Source organism: Ptychodera flava, chromosome 21 (genome assembly GCF_041260155.1).
Source record: "Ptychodera flava strain L36383 chromosome 21, AS_Pfla_20210202, whole genome shotgun sequence".
Taxonomy (NCBI): Eukaryota; Metazoa; Hemichordata; class Enteropneusta; family Ptychoderidae; genus Ptychodera; species Ptychodera flava.
Window position 1 is genome coordinate 2,045,143 of NC_091948.1, and position 9,619 is coordinate 2,054,761.

General features: G+C 36.6%; 5 non-coding genes across 5 annotated transcripts; all 5 read right to left on the bottom strand.

Annotated features, from left to right (window-relative positions):
* Positions 1 to 2,397: 2,397 nt before the first annotated feature.
* On the bottom strand, positions 2,398 to 2,479 carry Trnal-aag (transfer RNA leucine (anticodon AAG)). The gene has a single exon. It is a non-coding gene; the product is annotated as a tRNA-Leu (tRNA).
* Positions 2,480 to 3,509: 1,030 nt separating this feature from the next.
* Positions 3,510 to 3,583, bottom strand: Trnat-agu (transfer RNA threonine (anticodon AGU)). Its single transcript has one exon. It is a non-coding gene; the product is annotated as a tRNA-Thr (tRNA).
* Positions 3,584 to 5,416: 1,833 nt separating this feature from the next.
* Trnal-aag (transfer RNA leucine (anticodon AAG)) lies at positions 5,417 to 5,498 on the bottom strand. The gene has a single exon. It is a non-coding gene; the product is annotated as a tRNA-Leu (tRNA).
* Positions 5,499 to 6,621: 1,123 nt separating this feature from the next.
* On the bottom strand, positions 6,622 to 6,695 carry Trnat-agu (transfer RNA threonine (anticodon AGU)). Its single transcript has one exon. It is a non-coding gene; the product is annotated as a tRNA-Thr (tRNA).
* Positions 6,696 to 8,786: 2,091 nt separating this feature from the next.
* Trnat-agu (transfer RNA threonine (anticodon AGU)) lies at positions 8,787 to 8,860 on the bottom strand. Its single transcript has one exon. It is a non-coding gene; the product is annotated as a tRNA-Thr (tRNA).
* Between the last annotated feature and the right edge of the window lie 759 nt (positions 8,861 to 9,619).

Here is a 9,619-nt window from a genome sequence, read left to right on the forward strand (position 1 = left end):
ATAATATTCATTACACGTGTATTGGCTTTGTTTGACAATCTCTTGCTTTTTGTTCATTCCTTTTTGGTTATCAGCAGAAGTGCGATTTTTAGGAATAGAAATGTATTCTAATCGGTCTAAGGGATGGACCATTAGATCTTGGGAGGGGGTGGTCACAATGAAATTGTGAAATTTTTTTTTACTGTTGTAAATTTCTAAAAAAAAATTTTTACAATTGAGATTAGCTATGCAAATATTTTTTTTTCAGAGTCAATTTTCAGATTTATAATTTTTTTTAAGTTCGTCGCTGTCTGAGGATAAAGAGGGCAAAGATGTGGTGCACACCACAAGCGGCTGTGCAAGCGGTCACGGGGGTGTCCCCCTCCTGCCGTTGGAGCTTTTGAAAAATAGAGATTAAAATGGTGTTATTTGGTGGCACTTGGGGAGCATTTTTTTCAGATTACACATCTTCCTCTGAAATATGGTCTTCTTGCTCCTCAGTAGCTTCCTATAGTTTTGAAAATTGACTATTTTGGTTTCCTGGCTTCCCTTTCTACTGCGTGGTGAAATGCCTACATTCACTCCACCAAACATCATGCATATCTCATGATTTACAATTGATTTTGACAAGCTGAGAAGCTGTTTGCAAAATATAGTGAAATTTGCATATTTGTGTTTTTAGAGCAATTGTTGCCCTTTTTGATCAAAACATCTATTTCTCTGTAGCAGCATGTCAAAATTGATTGGATGTGCATAGATGTGGTGAAATTTCAATATTTGTCTTTTTAGGGCAATTTATGCCATTCATGGTCAAAAAGTCTGTATTCTCTGAAAGGGCTTGTCCAATTTCTTTGAAATTTACTACATAAGTCCCTTAAGATTTGTTTAAATCACGCTCTTTTTTGTGGTGGAAAACTACTTCAGATAATTGTCATTCAGCATTTGCTACACACATAAAATCATTCGAAAACGCACAGAGATTTCTCCTCTGTCGCAATATCTGGTTCCAATGATAGGGCGTATTAAATGTCATAAAATTATCTGATTGTTCATCAACATGTACCTTTATATTTCACTCATGTCTACTACTATCTTGCAGAAAAAGTTAGAAAAGCATTGATATGTCATGAACCAATCTGATTAAAGATATACAGTCACTTGTAATCTAAATATGCCCATATATGGTCAAAGAGGCGTTCCTTGGTATTCAAAATGCCTATGTGAGGGCGTTGTTTTTAAAAAGCGGCCACCTGCTTAAAATCTGTGATTGGTTAGATTTTCTCTTTCCATGGTAACTGTGGCAAAATTGGAACAGGTGACAGTATACCTTTAAAATCAGATGTAGAGCACGGCGACATTTATACTTACGCGGTATTCTCTTGAGAGGCGACAGCAAGAGAATACCGCGTAAGTATAAACGTCGCCATGACACCCAGGTTACACAAGATTCAAATTTACTTTCGCCAAGGATGTGTAAAAACTACAGGTCAGTTTTACGCACGTGAAATGGTTATAGAAGCATTATCAGACTGGGATAAATCCTCACACGTTGAATGGAAGACGTTTTAATGAGACCGATGTACGTCGATGACCATTTGCTCTATATTCCACAGTGTAACATTTTATTGGTCTATTATAGAATAAGATAAGATAAGATAAAAAAATGATATTTATCCTCATAAAGACCTGTCTGAAGATATATTGATACAACCACAGGGACCTCAGCAGTCTCGTTGTTGTTGTTGTTGTTTTGTTTAATTTTGTTCGTTTTTTATCGAGTTTCCATAGTTGTAAATTCTTGGGAAGTATTGAGTACAGGGCCGAGCGTTACGTACCTTCCCATATGAAGGGGTGCAAGTTGAGCAAACTGGCAGTCAAGGCAAGAAAATCACGACATTTTCATGACCGGTTGATTGAAAAAAGTGGTATTAGTGAGATAGCATCAACATTGCAAATCCATAGGGAAGGTTGTGGTTGTTGTTGTTGGTGGTGGTGGTAGTGATGATGGTGATATGAAATGAAGGAGCATGAATAAATTCATCTGAAAGAGTAACATATAAAAAAATAAAACAATATGTGAATATCATATAAAACACTCGGCTGCATTTTTATTACAGTGCTTCAAAACTTCGCAGTGGAACAGAAGTGCCAGAAGGCAGATCACTTATGCAAGAACAAATACTTGATTTCGTTTTTGATTAGCAGTAACATTTGTAGGCATACAATGACAACAAAATTTCAGATTAAATCACTGCAGTTGTGGGAAGTATTAGAACATAAAACAAGTACACGATACCATAGCACCTTAAAACCCATTTCTGACAATTGATATCATACCATGCAGGCAACATACATATCATAATGAATGGATGGTCTGCACGTTTTACTCTGTAAAACTTTAGACTTAAAAGAATTTACTGGCAGCGGTGGGATTCGAACCCACGCCATCGAAATGACTGGTGCCTTAAACCAGCGCCTTAGACCACTCGGCCACGCTACCTGACCTGCTGATATCGCGAAGGATAACAAATCAGATATATTTTTATGAGGAAACCTTGGTTCATTATAATCTGATAATTGTACTTAAGACATCAGCAAATTGTCATCAACTATAGCAAAAAAATGTACTTAGCTCACAACATCACAGGAATATAATCCTTTTTCAAAGTTGTCAGATATCCCGGGGGTCCTCCATCTTGTGCAGTAGTAATCAAATGCAAAATATATAGAAGTGAGCAAGTGGACTGGTCCCCGGTAGTTTGAAAAAAAAAACAAATACTCAGTCCTTCAACAACATTTCATATTCAATCACTTCAGTTACGGTTTTTAAGGTTTTTTTAGGGGTTTTCTGTTTCTTAATCATTTGTGTGTTTTTCGATTTCCTGAAAGTTACATCCGATGTTACTTTACGTCAAGTTCACAATGTTTCAAGAACAGTTGTTTCATCTGATGGCTGTATTCTCAAAAGTCGGATATGAAATCAGGACAATAATAACTTGCTAAAACAAATTTTCCACGGGTTAATGTACAAATATCATTTCACAAAGAGTATAAATGCCCTGGAATTCATCACAAGTCATCTCGAGTTTCCTAAAAAGTAGCGGCAACTTTCGTTAAATGACATCGGCACCGTTTTCTGTTCACAAAGCTGACGATCAATTCATCAAATAGTGCGGCTTGCCAAAGTTTATGACCAACGCCCTGTTTTCGATGAAGAAATTGGTACAAACTTTGCAAGCAACTTTCCAAAGTATTTTTTTTCGAACGAATTACACAGAATGAATGTCGCTTTCCATTTTGCCATTCCACCAACAGAAAAGTAACAATCACGTTTCTGTTAACAAAATTACTGAGACACATTCAAAATGACAACTTCGCACCGTTTGGCGAGGTAGCTGCCTTCCGGTTATCAAACAGATAAGGAACAGGAACATTTTAATCTTCATGTTGGAGATCATCACCAGAGAAACATCTGTCGAGACAGTACAAGAAATCGTGCCATACTCGAAAACTTGCAATTGTATCAAAATAGGCACCGCTGGGATTTGAACCCAGGATCTCCTGTTTACTAGACAGGCGCTTTAACCAGCTAAGCCACGGCGCCAGATGTACAGTCATATAAAAATTCTTTTTTTTTAATTTCTTATTTTTTTATCACCAGAAGTACCAATTTTCAGGTATTTTAATTGCAAGTGATTAAAGTGTCGAACGGGCATTCTTGTGAAATTTTCATAGCAATTGTTTACATATAGGTGTTGTTGCATTCAAGTAGTCAAGTATGGTCTCTTTTGTTTGAAGTTGTTTATATGTTAAAAATGCTAAACATAGTGTTAACATTTTGCTGCTTCTATAGAGGAAATAAAACTGTTCAAATAACACAGAGATTTCTCCTCAGTCGTAATATCTGGTATCCAATGACAGAGTGTATTCGATGTCATAAAATCATTTGATTGTTCATTAACATGTAGGCTACATTTACATTTCACTCATACCTACAGTTGTCTTGAAAAGAATCTTAAAACAATAATATGTCATGAACTAGAAAAGTAAAAGAACCAAACATTTTACTCCAGGTCACATACATGGTTATTCATGAAAAAACTTGTACAACTTGGAAATATACAATGATCAAAGAGACAGCGACATCATATGTGGCACAACTGAAGAAAGCTGGGCCCGTCTTCCTATAGTATGAATCGATGCTTCTCCGAGGGTGATTTTTACAATGAATAAATACGCATGTTTCTCAGGATAGTACTGATTGTGCTGTAACTTAGCGTATCATTTTGCCTTGGCTTATATCGCCATACGTAAAGTATTCAAAGGGATAATAATTGTAACTTTTGTGACATTTTACATTATTTTCTCTCCATTGCACTCAGACTCACTCTCTTGACTCAAAGACGCTTCGTAATCATCGCATTATGACCAGGCCTGAACCTAAATTACTTTTCGTAAAGTTGACTAATATCGTTATAACGTTGAATAACATCGTTTTGTTTGAGTAACTATTTCGGTATTGAGGATCGCAGCCGTGACACCCGGATTATGCCAGGCTCAAATTTACTTTCGCGGATGAAGTGCAAAAACTACAGGTCAGTTTGAAGTTTTACTTACGTGAAATGGTTGGAGAGGTATTATCAGACTGGGACATATCTTCACACATTGAATTTTCGTTGAGACCGATTTACGTCGATGACAGTTTGCTTGATATTCCACAGTGTAACATTTTTTTCATCTTTTATAGAAACATATTTAGCTTTAGACAACAACTTGTCTGAAGATATTGATACAACCACTGGGACCTCAGCAATCTGGTTGTTGTTGTTATAATTTTGATGGTTGCTTATCGGTTTCCGTAGATGTAAATACTAGGGAGGTATTGAGTACAGGGCCGAGCGTTACATTCCGTCTTATGTACACACAAGGGGTGCAAGCTGTGTAAAGTGGCAGCTAACATTTTAGACTTTCAATGCAAGAAAAATACGACCATTTCAGAACCGGTTGATTGAAAAAGTGGTATTGCGAGAAATGGCATCAACATTACAAATCGATTGGGAAGGTTGCTACGGTTGCTGTTGTTGTTGTTGTTTATGATGGTGATATGAAATGGAGAAACACCAACACATTTGTCTGAAAGAATAAGACATACAAAATAAAAACATGATTATATGACTATCATGTATGAAGTATCTCAGCTGCATTTTTATTACATTTCTTCAAAACTTAGTAGTGGAAGACAGTGCCAAAAGGCAGATCACTTACGGAAGAACAAATACTCGGTTTCATGTTTGATTAGCAGTAACATTATCCGAGACCATATCACCTAACAGCCCGTTTCTGACTAATGATATCATGCTGGCAGCATACATTTCATAATGTGTGGATGGTCTGTCCGTTTTACTCTGTAAAATTTGATACTTATAAAAGAAAATAGTGGCAGCGGTGGGATTCGGACCCACGCCATCGAAATGACTGGTGCCTTAAACCAGCGCCTTAGACCACTCGGCCACGCTACCTGACCTGCTGATATCGCGAAGGATAACAAATCAGATATATTTTTATGAGGAAACCTTGGTTCATTATAATCTGATAATTGTATAAACTTGTACTTAAGACATCAGCAAATTGTCACCAACTATAGCAAATAAATGTACCGGTACTTAGCTCACAACATCAAAGGAATAAAATTCTTTTTCAAAATTGCCAGATATCCCGGGGGTCCTCCATCTTGTGCAGTAGTAATCAAATGCAAAATATATAGAAGTGAGCAAGTGGACTGGTCCCCGGTAGTTTGAAAAAAAAAACAAATACTCAGTCCTCCAACAACATTTCATATTCAATCACTTCAGTTACGGTTTTTAAGGTTTTTTTAGGGGTTTTCTGTTTCTTAATCATTTGTGTGTTTTTCAACTTCCTGATTTCCTGAAAGTTACAGTCATCTGGTGTTACTTGACGTCAAGTTCAAAATTTTTCAAGAACAGTTGTTTCATCTGATGGCTGTATTCTCAAAGTCGGAACATTAAAAATAATAACATTAAACATTAAAATAATAACTTGCTAAAACAAATTTTCACGGGTTAATGTACAAATATCATTTCACAAAGAGTATAAATGCCCTGGAATTCATCACAAGTCATCTCGAGTTTCCTAAAAAGTAGCGGCAACTTTCGTTAAATGACATCGGCACCGTTTTCTGTTCACAAAGCTGACGATCAATTCATCAAATAGTGCGGCTTGCCAAAGTTTATGACCAACGCCCTGTTTTCGATGAAGAAATTGGTAACAAACTTTGCAAACAAACTTTCCAAAGTATTTTTTTTCGAACGAATGAATGAATGTCACAGAATGAATGTCGCTTTTCATTTCGCCATTTCACTAACAAAATAGTAACGGTCACGTTTCTATTAACACGAGAAGAACATCTTAGCTGTTAATTAAAAAGCAGGAAAATTACTGAGACACATTTCAAAATGACAACTTCGCACCGTTTGGCTAGCTAGCTAGCTGCCTTCCGGTAATCAAACAGATAAGGAACAGGAACATTTTAATCTTCATGTTGGAGATCATCACCAGAGAAACATCTGTCGAGACAGTACAAGAAATCGTGCCATACTCGAAAACTTGCAATTGTATCAAAATAGGCACCGCTGGGATTTGAACCCAGGATCTCCTGTTTACTAGACAGGCGCTTTAACCAGCTAAGCCACGGCGCCAGATGTACAGGCGATAAACTTCTTTTTTTTAATTTCTCATTTTTTAATCACCAGCAGTACCAATTTTCAGGTATTCTAACTGCAAATGATTTATGTATCCAACGGGCATTCTTGTGAAGTTTCCATAGCAATTGTTTACATCTGAGTGTCGTTGCGGTCAAGTAGTCAAGTATGGTCTCCATTGTTTGAAGTTGTTTATCTGTTAAGAATGCTAGTAAACGTGGTGTTAACATGTTGCTGCTTCTACAGAGGAAAATAAAAATTGTTCAAATCATATAGAGATTTCTCCTCATTCGCAATATATGGTATCCAATGATAGTGTGTATTCGGTGTCAAAAAATTATTTGATTTTTCATTAACATGTACATTTATTTCACTCATAGGCCTACCTACATTTGTCTTGAAAAGAATCTTAGAAAAAACATTAATATGTCATGAACTAGAAAAGTAAAAGAAGCAAACATTTTACTCCAGGTCACATACATGGTTATTCATGAAAAAACTTGTACAGCTTGGAAATATACAACGATCAAAGAGACAGCGACATCATATGTGGCACAACTGAAGAAAGCTGGGCCCGTCTTCCTATAGTATGAATCGATGCTTGTCTTAGGACGATTTTTACACCGAATAATACGCATGTTTCTCAGGATAGTACTGATTGTGCTGTAACATAGCGTATTATTTTACCTTGGCTTATATATCACCATACGTAAAGTATTCAAAGGGGTAATAATTGTAACTTTTGTGACATTTTACATCATTTTGTTCTTCATTACACTCTCTTGACTCAAAGATGCATGGAATATATGGAGATGTGCAGCGAATGAAGCTCTTACTCTGAGCATTGACTAATGCGTTGTCGTCACTGCCCTCTCATACATTTGATCATAAAAGAATCGAAAAACTTCCTATCGGCCAAGTTATCATGAGCTTGAGTGAATCTTCACGAAAATATTTCGACTAAACGTTTCCTTATGACATCATCTTGTCAATACCTTCGACCTTTTTGCAAAGTTAGGTTCTAAAATATATTCTAAGACGTAAAAAGACTCCATTGTTATTCTGCAGGCTATATAAAAAAGCTGAATTTCTTTTTTCAAGAAAACAAGTATTGTATGTTCCCCTTGGCTCAAAACAAGTTGAGTGTATTTACAAGGTCGCAAGATAAAAGTAACGACCTCAGATGCCCAAAATCTTACTGGCAGCGTGGGATTCGAACCCACGTCATCGAAATGACTGGTGCCTTAAAACAGCGCCTTAGACCACTCGGCCACGCTACCTTTCTACGAACCACCCGGCACAATTTTTTTTTTCTAAAGTAAAATACATACCTGATATGAGCGAGATATCATGACTTATCACCGCCCTTTTCTATCCTCCCTGGTTGTCAAAACAATACAAAGGGGTTCGGTCCCTAGAATAAATTTGTTGAACGCTTGGAAACGTGCGCCAGTGTCCTAGCAAGAGAAACAAGTTAGAAGGGATGATTTTGAGTTTCAGAGATGTAAGCTTGCAAATTCATTTCTAAATTCACACAGCGTTTAAATCAGTGCAGGTTGGACCGTAAGATATCGGGGAAACGACACTTCATATTCAATTTAAAGCTTTCTCTTTTTTTACAGAAAGTATGTGCGACATAGAGACGCGACATGGAGACTGCAAAAGCGTGGACTGCTGGGGACAGGTTTTCGATCAGTATTTGAGAGATGTGGTACTATTACTAACAATGTTGTTGTAATATGAGGAGGAGCTCCGAAGAAACATACGTTTATGTCATTCATAATTTAAATGTTTTTTCCTTTTTCAATAAGAGATAAAACAACTTTGTGCTACCTTACCTTTGAACCACGGTTGATAAAATTTATGTTATGACATTTTAACATATCCATAAAATATATGCTTCACATCAAATAAAGTTTTTAAAAGGATACACTTCTTTTTTCGTTTTTTGCCATGACAGTCTGCTGCGGTGACGAGAGATTACCTTCTATACTGCAGATGCTTCTGTATACTAAAGTAAAGGGATTTTGAGTTTTGATAACGGCATTACACGGCGTAAAATGTGGATGTCAATACTTCTATCAAAATAGGCACCGCTGGGATTTGAACCCAGGATCTCCTGTTTACTAGACAGGCGCTTTAACCAGCTAAGCCACGGCGCCAGATGCTATCATATAAAAAATGCCTTTTTTTATTTCTTAATATTCGTACTATTTGATCGGATTCCATCGATTTATTTTTGGTCTCTTATTATCATGATCTGCCGTCCTCTTTACCCTTTCAAGATGCCACAATATTACTATAATAGTTGTATGGATCTGTAGATAAGGTGAAGTTTTCATGGCATATCATGGACTCATTGTTTTCGAAAGTGTAAGCAACTTTCCATTGTCTTCACCATCCTCCGCCATTATTGTCCAATACCTGTGCTGACCATGCATACACGGCAAAGGCTTTGTTGCTTAAAATTGCATCTACAAGACTAGTTCGTATTCATGCGTTTGACCATGCGTACGAAGATATGAACCTTCACAACTGAGAGGTTGTACGTTATTGAAATGAAGACCAAATTTGTCAAGTAGTAGTATAGTAGGAATACTGTTTTGGTTTTAATATTATGACATTCGAACGGAAGCCCTAACAGCCTAATAGAGTTATCTGTCATCTCATGTACACAAACATTTACGGTGTGCTGGATAAAATACTATTCAGCGTGTGAGATAACAGTATACTAAGATCTTTGTGTATAAGGTGTCTTTTCTCTTTCAGTAAGCATTTTCGATAAACTTTCCTAATCATGAATAATCGCCGGATTTGTAATTACTAGATAGTTTTATACGTTTTCCGAATATCATAATAAAGACAGCAATGAAAACAGGAATGGGTTTTATTTTCAACATCGTTTTGATCTCAAAACACAC